This window comes from Piliocolobus tephrosceles, chromosome 19 (assembly GCF_002776525.5).
Source record: "Piliocolobus tephrosceles isolate RC106 chromosome 19, ASM277652v3, whole genome shotgun sequence".
Classification (NCBI taxonomy): domain Eukaryota; kingdom Metazoa; phylum Chordata; class Mammalia; order Primates; family Cercopithecidae; genus Piliocolobus; species Piliocolobus tephrosceles.
In genome coordinates, this window is record NC_045452.1 from 40,816,967 (window position 1) to 40,829,260 (window position 12,294).

A 12,294-nucleotide genomic window follows, 5' to 3' on the forward strand; every position below is an offset into this window, starting at 1 on the left:
AGAGGCAATTTTTCTTAGTTTTCCGTTACTTGGAAAATGTTTTTATTTTGTCTTCATTCTTGAAATATATATATATTTCAAGATATATATATCTGGAAACAAACTTATATATATCTGGAAGTAGAATCTAAATTGACAAGTTTTCTTTTCCCCTCTTAGCACTTTAAAGTATTGTTCTACTATCTTCTGCACCCTATGGTTTCTTATCAGACTCTGTGATCATTAGAATCATGGTTCTCCTGTATGTAATGTAGAATTTTTTTCTTGCTCTCCTCAAAGGTTTCTCTTTACTGTTGGTTTATAGCAGTTTTATTTGAATATTTTAAACAGGGTTTTCTGCATATATAATCTATACATATTGATATAATACAATATCTCCCTTTTGGGGTCCTCTGAGTTTCTGGAATCTGTACATCTTTGTCTTTCACCAGATGAGGGTCACTTTCTGTCATTATTTTGCAATTTTTTTTTTTTTTTTTTTTTTGCCCCATTCTCTTTCTGGGATTTTTTTGCCAGTACCTTTGACATTATACCGCAAGTTCCTGGTGTTCGATAAACTTTTTTTAGTCCTTTTTTTCTTTCTTGACTTTAGTTTGGATAATTCTACTTATTTATATTAAAACTTACCTATCCCTTCCTCTTTCACCTCCATTATGTCGTTCAACTCATCCAGTAAAAGTTTTATTTCAGGTATTTTATTTTTCAGTTCATGATATTTTAATTTTAGTTTGGTTCTTTTCATATATTCTATGTATTTAGTGAGATTTCTTAAGTTTTCATTTATTGCCTATTTTCTTTACATCACTGAGCATAGTTTTAACAGCTATTTTACAACCTTTATGTAATAATTCCAACATCAGGGTCACCCCAGGGTTAGGCTCTCTTGACTACCTTTTCTCTTGAGAGTAAGCCACATTTTCCTGGTTCTTTGTATGTCTTTTAATTTTGAATTGTATCCTGACCATTGTTAAAGACATGTTGTAGAGATTCTGAATTTTGTTCTCTTTTTACAAAGTATGTGGATGTTCATTTAGCAGGCTCGTTAGAGTTAAACTTGGTTAGAGTTAAACTTCAAACTTGGTCTTGCCAGTGGTTACATAGTAGTTATGATCTTAGTTTGGACTGGTACAGTCTGCCCTCTCTCTGCATGGTTCAGTGGTCACCCACTGACTTGTCCAGAGTTTATGCACAGAGTTAGGGATTCCCATTTCATGCGTTCTTCTTTCTTGGATTTCTTTCACCTCCCATAGCCCTGGTTGCCCTTGGGAGCTTCTCTTTTTTTCATGAGCCAGAAAAATCATGAGCTATTCACAGGAGCTTTTGTTGACCTATGACACAACCCAACTGCAGCTATCCTTAGGGTAAAGCTGAAAAAAATGAGAATTTCCCCCATGCTGACTGCTTGCTGTGAACTTCAACTCTCCTGTGAAGTGTGCTTGCTTTGGTTCACTTTCTAGGTCCTTGGTTAGTTGGTTTTATGTATTTTTCCAGCACTTATAGTTGTTATCTGTGTGAAGATAATTTTTTTTGCCAGAAACAGAACTCTTGTTGGTGTATTTCCTATTTCCTTGATTTCTTCCTTCTATTTTGGGTTCCATTTATTCTTCTTTTTCTGACTCCTTAAGGCTGGAGAAGAAACCTTTTTTTCCTTCTCAAACACCCGAAACTATAAATATTCCTTTAAGCACTCTTACTGATCCATTAAAATAGAATCTTGATTACTGAGTTTTTCAGCAACCCTCAAATATTGTCCCTGAGGCAAGAGTCTCCCTATCTCACTCACCACACCCCAGTCTTATCAGAAGAACCAGTGGGGAGCCACTTACCGGAATGGGCAAGGGCCTGGGAGCAGCCCAGTCGGAAGGCCTGGCTCCAGAAATGGAATGCTACCCAGAGGCATGGCAGGCTAGGTCATGACATCAGGATAGCCTTCTGAGAGGTGAATGTGAAACGGAGAAGTTCCTTTATCCCCCTTGCAGGGCATGTGACAGGGGTGTGGCTCACTTCTTTGGGGCCCCACTGTTCAGCCCCTTAGGGGGAGCATGCAGACAAGTAGGTGCAGAGGTTGTGGGGAGCATGTTTGGGTTCCAACCAACCCCACGGCAGTGTCTAGGGGTTTGTGTTTACAACTCCCCATCACAAGTACAGAGGGCTTTCTGTATCCTGGGTTCTTGCCCTACTGTACTGGAAGAATCAGATCACACGTGGACTTGGAGGATGAGTGCAAGGTTTTATTGAGTGGTGGAGGTAGCTCTCGGCGAGATGGATGGGGAGTCAAAGGGGGATGGAGTGGGAGGGTGATCTTCCTTCCCCTGGAGACGGGCTGTCCAGCGGCTGGACTCCCCTCTGACCACCCCTTACTGAATTCTCTTCAGTGTTTATGTCGTTCCACTGTCACTGGCCTGCTGGTGTCTGCTGGTGTTTACCAGTGTGTTCTTCTGCTCCTCTCAACGTCTAACAACTCATGTCTGTGCCTGCTATGGTCCTAGATTTTTATGGGCACAGGATTGGGGCGAGGGGTGTGGCAGGCCAAAAGGCAACATTTTGAACTCAAAACCAGAAATGCCTATCCTCATTTAGGTCTGTGGGCACAGGCCCAAGGGCGAAGCCCTCACCAGGGTCTCTGCCCGGCACTTCCCTGCTCCCCCATCCCATATCAGGTCCTTTGCACCATGGGGAAGTCAGCAGAGTGGCAGGATCCCTTCCTCTAGAATCACATAGGCACCATCAAGAAAGCCGTTCAGACAGCCAGCAGACCAAGCAGGAGTTGGCCAGGGTTGGGGTGGTAGCATCCCAGACAGAAGGAGAAGCATAACCAATGTCCCAGAGGCTGCAAGAGGAGAAAAAACCTTCAGAACTGGGGGATTGCCAAGAGTTCAGGATGTTTGAAGGTAGAGTGCAAGGGAAAGAGATGACAAGGGAGGAGGCTACCAGGAGCCAGATCAAGGAGAGGCATGAGTCCCATGTCTGGACACTTGCCCTTTATCTGGAGGTTGGATTTTGAGTGAAAGAGCAATATGATCGGACTTCTAGTTTAGAATGACCACACTGGGTATGGTGTGGAGAATAGATTGGGAAGGGGAAAGACTAGAAACAGGGTAGCCAGTGTGAAATGTGCCTTTTTAAAAATATATATGATGATGATGATGATGATGATGATGATGATGATGGCCAGAACTAAGCACCAGGAGATTAGAACGGAAGAGAAGGAACTGACTTGAGAGCAATGCCAGAGGTAGTGTGGATGAGGATTTGTGATGAATTAGATACGGGTGGTGAGGGAGTGGGAGAAGGCAAGGGTAGCTCTCACGTTTCCAGCACTGAATGAGGAGAGGTTTGGGGAGAAACATAACACTTAAGAGCATTATTCTGAAAACAATGGGGTGCGACTGTTGACTCAGCAAAACAAAGCAAGTGTGGGGACCTCAGCTTGTGGTCCAGTGATGGATGCAGAATCACCTTGAGGCAACATACCTGAGTTGCTGGCTCGCCAAGCAAGGGTTTTCCCTAACCTTTATAGTAGGAGACACAAAATGACGACAATGGCAGACTCAGAATTATGAAAGGCATCTAGAAATCATTTATTTTCAAGTATCTCGTGCTATTGAGAAATCAGCAAGCTTTGTGAGAGCAGTTGAGAGAGGAAGCCCAGTATATGATTAACTTGGAGAGGGCACAATTAGCCTCAGGCTATTTGAAAACCAGGTTTGAAAAGTCCTCTCCTGTTTACAAAATAGTGGAGGCAATTTCCAAGGAAGAATGTTCTTTGTTCTCTGCACTGAGAACCAGAAACTGTCTCCAAAGGAGTGTCCACTAGTATAACTTCCCATGTAGCTATGGTCAAACTGTAATGGAATGTCTGCTAGAAGTCAGCTTTTTCTGTCTATTTTGCAGAAACAGGAAACTCAGGACAGTTACAGTAACCCAGAGAAAGCTTCTGTCTCTTCCAAAGCAAAGAATCTTATTCGGGTTTATTTATATGAATATGATTCTGATTAGAAGGAAGGTTGAAGGTAGATCAATTGGTGATGAAATGGATGGGAAAGAATAATGTGATGGGTTGAATTCTATCCTCCCAAAAAGATAAGTTGAAACGCTAACCCCCCAGTACCTCGGAATGTGACCTTATTTGGAAAAAGGATCTTTAGAAAGGTAGTCAAATTAACATGAGGTCACTAGGTTGGTCCTTAATCCAATATGACTGGTTTCCTTACAAAAAGGGGACAGTTTGGACACAGAGACAGGCACAAAGGGAAGCTGCTGCGAGAACACCATGTGCACAGGAAGACATAGGTTAGAATTATGCTCCTACAAACCAAGGAGCTCCTGAGCCTACTAGGAGCTGGGAGAGACCAGGCAAAATACCTCCCTTATAGGTGTCAGAAGGAGCATGGTCCTCCTTCAGACTTTTCACCTCCAGAAATGTGATTCAATGAATTGTTCTAAACCACCCAGTTTGCAGTTATTTGTTATGGCTGTCCTAGAAAAATACAGATAACATAGCTCTTTTAGGAATCTGCTTTTATTTCCTAGTACAAAGTCCATTGCCAAATAAATATTAACGTGGAGACCCCAACACTCCATCGACCTGTCTTGGAGATCAGGTGATTGTTAAAGTGACTGGGTAAATAATAAATGATGCGAGAAACCGCTTCATCTGATGATGAAATATGCACTTAAGGCTGTGATGATGTGCTTGCCTCCTGGCTGCCAATTCCTGCCCTGGGAAGCAGTGAAATAGAAATTGTGGTTTCCAGCTCTGATTCCTACTGAGGAGAGATGAAGATGTTACGAGCCATTGACTCCTTCGCAAGTGTACCTTGTCCAGGTCCAGCTCGCCACAAATCCTTCATTCCAGTGAGGAAGCCCCAGTATTTTATCCAGTTCCATTCCTGTTTTGGACAGCCTCTTTGCACTTGAGTTCCAGCCTTCACTTTTGTGTCCCAGCAATAGGATTTTTGTCTTGCTTCCTTTCTTCCTGACTCCTATGAAGGGCAGAGTTCTGCCCTTGATTTGAAGGCCCTGGGTCTGGGTCTCTGCTCCTGAAGCTCTACTTCCTTGATCTCCATCATGTGTTGTGGGTTCATACTCCACTTCTCTCCTATTTGCACCTCTTTATTTATCTGCTTGTGAAATTGAGAGATTTGTAGGCAGGTCTTCCCTAGTACCAAAAGCAATCTGTCAGAACATCTTTCTAGAGTCAGATTCTAAGGCCCCCTTTTTCTCTTGCCCTGCGTTTCTAGCTTTTCTTGGTGTCTAGGTCTTGAGCCTTCCTGCCCCAGACCTGGTCACTGTAATCGCAGTGACTCCTTGTGCTGGGGCCACTCATCTGCTCCCTTTAGGCCCTGTAAGCTCAGTGTCGGATTCCAGCCAGCTCCACTGATTCTGCAGTGTTTGCTTGTCTCTACAAAGCTCTCTTTGTCTCTTGACTCAATCAGCCAAGACCTTAAAATGATTACCCACCTTAAAGTTTCTCTGAGAAACCCAGTATAAATCCTTACAAATCAGATTTTAGAACTCAGCAGAACATTCAGTTGAAAGCTCACTGCTCTATTCACAACAGGCAGCACACTGGCAAAATCCCTTATTATTTGCATTTCTGCTCTTCAGCATGAATTCAACGCCCACCAGTCGTCTGTGGTGACACCGCAATTCAACCATGCCTTTGTTTTCACTTGATGGAAACACTTGAGCACCAAGTAAATGCTGCTTTGGCTCCAAGAGTATCAACCACCAAATCACCTATGCTTTTTTGGATACACCCTATAATGGTCCACCTGGGAGGCAGGACAAAACACGGAGACAAAGCCAGGCTTTTATATTGGCCACTCCTGGCTTTACACCTCGGTAGATGGGTAACTGGACAAATTACTCAACTTTTCTGAGCCTCATATGATGCAATCATAATGAATGTGAGGACTTTAGAACTGAATGCTTGTTCATCTCGACTTTTCTGTAGGATTTCTTAATCTTAGTCACTCCATGTCTAGTCTTTGGTCAACGGTTTGTGTATGCTTACATGAACAGCAGGATGTGGATTCTGTTTGAGTGGCATTCTTACTCCTCTGCCCTTTCCTTTTCGATTGATCACTTCGTATCTTTTCTACCTTCAAGATATTTATCCCATGTTCCCAGCCTCTAAATAACAGACCCTTTGAAGCATGTTAGGCCTTTAGGCAATATATCTAGCCTCACAGCCTCATGCTTTCACCTGGGTTATCTGTTCTGCTATCACTTTTTCCCTGATTTTGATCCATTTCACATGGAAATCTGCTCCAACATGAGATTTCCATGTTGTAAATTTAGGAGATAAAACACTAGGCCAGAAGGAAAAGATCCAGACTGAGCATAGTGGCTCACATCTGTAATCCCAACGCTTTGGGAGGCCAAGGTGTGAAGATCACTTGAGCTCAGGAGTTCGACACCAGCCTGAGAAACAAGCTGAGACCTCATCTCTACAAAAAAATTTAAAAATTATCCAGGTATGGTGGCACGCACATGCAGTCCCAGCTACTCAGGAGGATGAGGCGGGAGGATTGCTTGAGCCCAGGAAGTCGTTACAGTGACCCGTGATCACGCCACTGCACTCCAGCCCAGGTGACAGGGTAAGATCCTGTAAAAAAAAAAAAAAAAAAAGAAAGAAAGAAAGAAAGAAAGAAAGAAAGAAAGAAAGAAAGAAAGAAAGAGAGAGAAAAGAAAAAAAGAAAAAAGAAGGAAAAGACCCAGACTGCCACCAGTGGCTCACTGGGTCACTCTGGAAGTGACGTCAGTGGGCTGCAAGGTCTTCTGCAAAGTGTAGATAACTGCATATGTCCTTCTTCTACCCTTTCATTGGACATAATATGGACTATTGAATATTTGAAGTTGTTTTTAGCAATCAGAGTCCTACAAATATGAATATTGTTTGCTCTCTGGATATCTAAGATGTGACCAGATGTCATGAGACTTGTGTGTGTGTGTGTGTGTGTGTGTGTGTGTGTGGCTTGTGTGAGCCGAAGAGGCACGCTGGCAACAAAATATGCCACAACACATTTGAACATGTAGCAGGTCAGCCAGACTTACTATGGGGGCAGGGGTAAGGAGAAGCACACTGTTCTGGGCTGCTGTGAAGCTGTGAGTCTGTTGGTCGCAGTGGACTTCTTTATTGCAGATCTTTAAATCACATGCTGAGTGGGCACATTAAACAGAGTTTACAGAGAGGTACACTGTCAACAGCAAGTACAACTGCTAATAGAGTAGATTTTAGATGCTCTCACTACAAAAAAGAAAATATGTGAGGTGATGGATATGTTATTAGCTTGATATAAATATTCCAAAATGTATACATATATTAAAACATCACATTGTAATGCCTAACTATATATAATTATTATTTGTTAATTAAAAATATATGTGGGCTGGGCGTGGTGGCTCACACCTGTAATCCCAGCACTTTGGGAGGCTGAGGTGGGCATATCACCTGAGGTCAGGAGTTCGAGATCAGCCTGGCCAACATGGCGAAACCCTGTCTCTACTAAAAATACAAAAATTAGCTGGGTGTTGTGGCAGATGCCTCTGATCCCAGCTACTTGGGAGGCTGTGACTAGAGAATTGCTTGAACCCAAGAGGCAGAGGTTGCAGTGAGCTGAGATTATGTCACTGCACTCCAGCCTGGGCAACAAGAGGGAAACTCCATCTCAAAAAACAAAAAAAGAAATAAAAATCTGAACAAAATCTTAAAAAGAGTAAGAGTTTCTGGCAGACTCAATAGAGGCAAACTAAGAAAGATGCAGAAAGCAGCCCTTAGGATGGGTGAAAACACATTTGGGTCACACAAATACCTTATCAGCTAACATTATCATGCAAGTGTTAAATTCCAATAAAGGAATAGACTAATTTAGAAAATAATCACTTGAACAATGTAAGAGTTTCTGGGGAGAATATGGACTTTTGCATGAAAAATTAAACCATGAAAGTTGTTTGTCAAACATTTCTGAAGACAGGATTTCTGAGAAGGGAAATGATGCCTGCCGGGATGTTGTATATCCAGACCAGAACCAAAGCTTCCCACGTTGCTATGACAAATTCCCTTATTCTCTGCTCCAAGGACATGGTGTGGTGAAAGCAATGCTGCCTTATGGCTTGGATGTGGTTAGCTCAGTTCTTAGCCAAGGCCACCCTGGAAGGACAAACAATGCTTGAGATAATGGGGTAGAAAATAATATACGTCTGAAAACTTCCATGCAAATTAAAATTAATAAAATGAAATGTGTCCCACCAGCTAGCTTCATGACTGTGTTTCAGATGACTGTGCACTTTCTAGAAAACATTTTGCCTTTTTGTTCAAACGGTATCCCCAAAGTTGACCTCCTACTATCTGCACCAGCCTTGTTTATTTCCAGCTGTCACATGCTCCCTCCAAGAACAAAGCCTGGCCACCCCTGAGAATGTTACAAAGAATGAGCCAAGACTCCAAAGGAGAGGGCTCCAAGAGAGACACTCTGGAATGTTCAGAGCTGTGGCAACTATCTTGTTGCATGTGTGTGTAGTTTTCCCAGGAAACTGCTTGGAGGCTAACTACTGCCATTTGGATGCATACCTCGGCTACCTGGGTTTTAATTAGGTGTGCCGCTTTAGAGTCACACCCATACTAATGCCTGTAGGACTTATGTAATTAAGTGTTTTCTTTCTTTTCATCCATCCAAGTAAAGGAGCAATAGCACAAAAGGCACTTTGGTAAGGGTTGCAGTGCTGAAAGGATGTTTGTTATTAAATGGTTGCTTGATTTTTAATCATTGACTAAAATGAGATAATCATTCTGGAGCAGAAGAGCATTAGGCAAAAAAAGAGAGATGAGGTTGGGCTCACTGGCTCATGCCTGTAATCACAGCTACTCAGGAGGCTAAGGTGGGCGGATCACTTGAGGTCAGGAGTTTGAGACCCACTTGGCCAACATGGTGAAACCCTATCTCTACTAAAAATAAAAAAATTAGCCACGCATGGTGGCACACACCTGTAATCCCAGCTACTTGGGAGGCTGAGGCAGGACAATCACTTGAATCCTGGAAGAGGAGATTGCAGTGAGCCACTGCTCTCCAACCTGAGTGATGGAATGAGACTCTGTCTCAAAAAAAAAAAAAAAAAAAAAAAAAAAGGAGCGATGAGGCAGGGATTTCTTTTTCTATTCAGTGATTGGAAAGAAGCAAAATACATTTCTTTAGGTACTGATATATAGTAACACCTTGATAAGTTTTTAGGACCCATTCATCCCACATTATTGTGATTGCCATCACTGGAAAAGGTTATTTCAAGTAAGTCCACCTCTGAACTTTCTAAGGACATATTAGATTTCTGTCTGTCAGAGCACCGCTGTAACACCATTACCATTCCAGTGAAACAAAAAGAAACCCAAGCCTGTAAAATTAGCTTTATAGTGTTTGCCATTGTTTCACAAGTTACAGTAATTCCATTTATTGGAAGAGAAAAAACAGGTGACAGAGCCACATATGGAAATAAAGGATTTGACAAATAAAGGGATGAAGTCATAGCATACAAAAGTAGGTATTTAAAGCTGTCTGGTCATTGTATGATTGGGTTCAGTGATGACAGAGTATCCACAGTTAGTGTGAGATTTTCGACATGCACCAAATAGTAGCTCAGCCTTGAGAAACACGAACCACCATTCTGCTGGAGCAAATCCAAGCTTAAGACTCGCTTAAGAACCATGGGAAAGCAAGGATATAAATCTTGCAACACTATATAAGGATCAGATGTGGTTCTATATATAGGAAGAGACCGAAGTGTGATCAAGATTTTGGTTAGTAGACACTACCAGGAGTTACAAGTAGTGGGTTTGTTTGCATACAAAATCTGCATGTCATTTGGGATTTCCATTACCATAACGTTCCCATGAATTTCATTAAGTAGTATTTTGGAGTCCATCTTTCTGGAATGGAGATTCTGTTTACAAAAGCCTCCTTTCTGTAACTTACTATTCCATGACACCTTACAGAAATCATTCCTCAAAAATGGATCCAAGTCGGCTGCTATCCTTCCTCTCCTGGCTGCTATGTAACACTTCGCGTCAGCACACAAACACGGCTTCCTTTTGTGATCTGGAGGTTTGTTTGTGTAAAAAGCCGCTGATACAGTCATACTTCCTGTAATGATTTGATTTAATACGACATCCTTAATCCTGAGATTTGATTGCAAATGAAAGAATACAGCTAAAACTACAGCGAATGAAGAAAATCTTCCCTTTGAACTTCCCTCCAATCACCTTCTTGGAAGCTCTTTACTTTCCTATAATATTAAGTAAATTTGCATAAAGTAACAGTCAGCTGAGAGATCACGCATTTCCTAGCTCAGAGTCAACAACTTCTGATTTTTTGTTTTAAGGAAAGAGATACTCTATAATCAACGATAGTAATTCCCTTGGAGTCTAATTTTGAGTAGATCTAACTTTTATTTACTTAAATATTTTTGAGGGAGAAATTAGAAATTTTAAGTAGGTAGGAGGGCACGGACACTAGATAAGATTTGGCCTTGAATAAAGATAAAATTATAGCTAAGTATTACATCATGTGGCAAGGGTTGCTAACCAAACAAAACTTGGTGATGGACTTTTAGGAGGACTCTTCTGTAAAACCATCAGCCTAATTCTGCAACTGGGGCTTGAGAATCTGGGCTCCTGTGCACCCACGTGGAGGGCGACTTTGAGCCCATCCTTCTAGGGTGAAGCCCCAGGGAAGACCATTCCTCACTATGGAGGCTCAGACAGTGCACGCTGCTCCACACTGCACACAGGAGTGTCAAAGACTGGGTTGACTGGGTTTCCTGTGTTCAGCTGAAATTTTCCCTTGATAATTGGGCAAGCCAGGGAAATACATTTCTGGAATACTCCCTGACTCTACTACTAGTTGTATGAATATCATAAACTCCAAATAAAGAAGCATGCATTTCTCTTCTAGAAGTGGGCATAGTTTGGGATTATGCGAACACTATAAGTTTGTTAGATTTGGCAAATAACTATTCAGGACAGGAGTTTCAGTTCAGTTTGAAGATTTGTCTAATTTCCAAGGCAATTTTGTAATATACGGGGAAAAAAAGGTTGCATATAAGACATTTAAGGTAACCTTCAAAAGTCCACACAAATCAGAAATTACTCCATATAGGACATATTCTCCACATACAGAGTGCCTGGCAGTCCTAGCTCACGGGCATTATATTCAGATTACGAAGCCTTGACCTACATATATGACATCCTTGGCTTTTATACTCATGTATCAGTTCTGTCCTTTGACTTCCATCATCCTTTCTTGTAATTTTTACTAGCTATTAACTATCAACTCCAATCAACTGCCTTCTCTTGGTCTTCTATTTTTACACACTGTCAACATACCAATTGAAAAGTAAAAGTTCCTGCCCTCAATGTGTGGCTATCTGAATGTCCACAAATTCCTCTTCTGCTCTGAAGACAAAGGCTTTGTCCTTTCCAAAAAACAAAAAACAAAACAAAACCAATTAAAACAGAGTTTACTGACAAATACTAGTAGCTTAAGGCGGCAAATAACTCCTTATTCTTTAAAATCCCAATTAATTTCTAATCGTGCAATTTTATTGCAAATTCCAACTCTGGAGAGTCTACTACTATTCAGAAGTCACACTGGTTTTGAGAGTAGAAAACCACTCATTGCTGTCCGCAGGTCCGGGGACTGACTGGAAATCACTTTGATTAAAGATAAATTGAAGTTCGGCAGGGCGCGGTGGCTCAAGCCTGTAATCCCAACACTTTGGGAGGCCGAGGCGGGCAGGTCACGAGGTCAGGAAATCGAGACCACCCTCGTTAACACGGCGAAACCCCGTTTCTACTAAAAAGACAAAAACAAACTTAGTCGGCATGGTGGTGGGCGCCTGTAGTCCCAGCTACTTGGGAGGCAGAGGCGGAGAATGGCGTGAACCCGGGAGGCAGAGCTTGCAGTGAGCCGAGATTGCGCCACTACACACAAGCCTGGGCAACAGAGCGAGACCAGTCTCAAAAAAAAAAAAAAAAAAAAAGAACGAAAAACAAAAAAGATAAATTGAAATTCACAAAGGGTAAAGTGTATGAAGTTAATCACTTAGAAGTGAATGTTAAGCTTTTGAGCTTCAAGTGTAAGTAAGTCTTCCCCAGAGGAAGAAAATTAAGATACTCTTGTACCTACCCAGAGTTTTAACAGTCAGAGACTAGATTTCGAGTGCACACCACAGAACCTGGAAATCACCACTGGAAATGCTAGTTACCTTTCACTTAAAAAAAAACTGCATCATGGAAAG

The 12,294-nt window shown here is 41.9% G+C and overlaps 1 long non-coding RNA gene across 1 annotated transcript; it reads right to left on the minus strand.

The window, feature by feature from the left end:
- Window positions 1-451: 451 nt before the first annotated feature.
- LOC111525998 lies at window positions 452-7,245 on the minus strand. The gene is made up of 2 exons (XR_002726259.1): window positions 7,063-7,245; window positions 452-5,161 (listed from the first exon to the last, which is right to left on the minus strand). It is a non-coding gene; the product is annotated as an uncharacterized LOC111525998 (long non-coding RNA).
- Window positions 7,246-12,294: the final 5,049 nt, after the last annotated feature.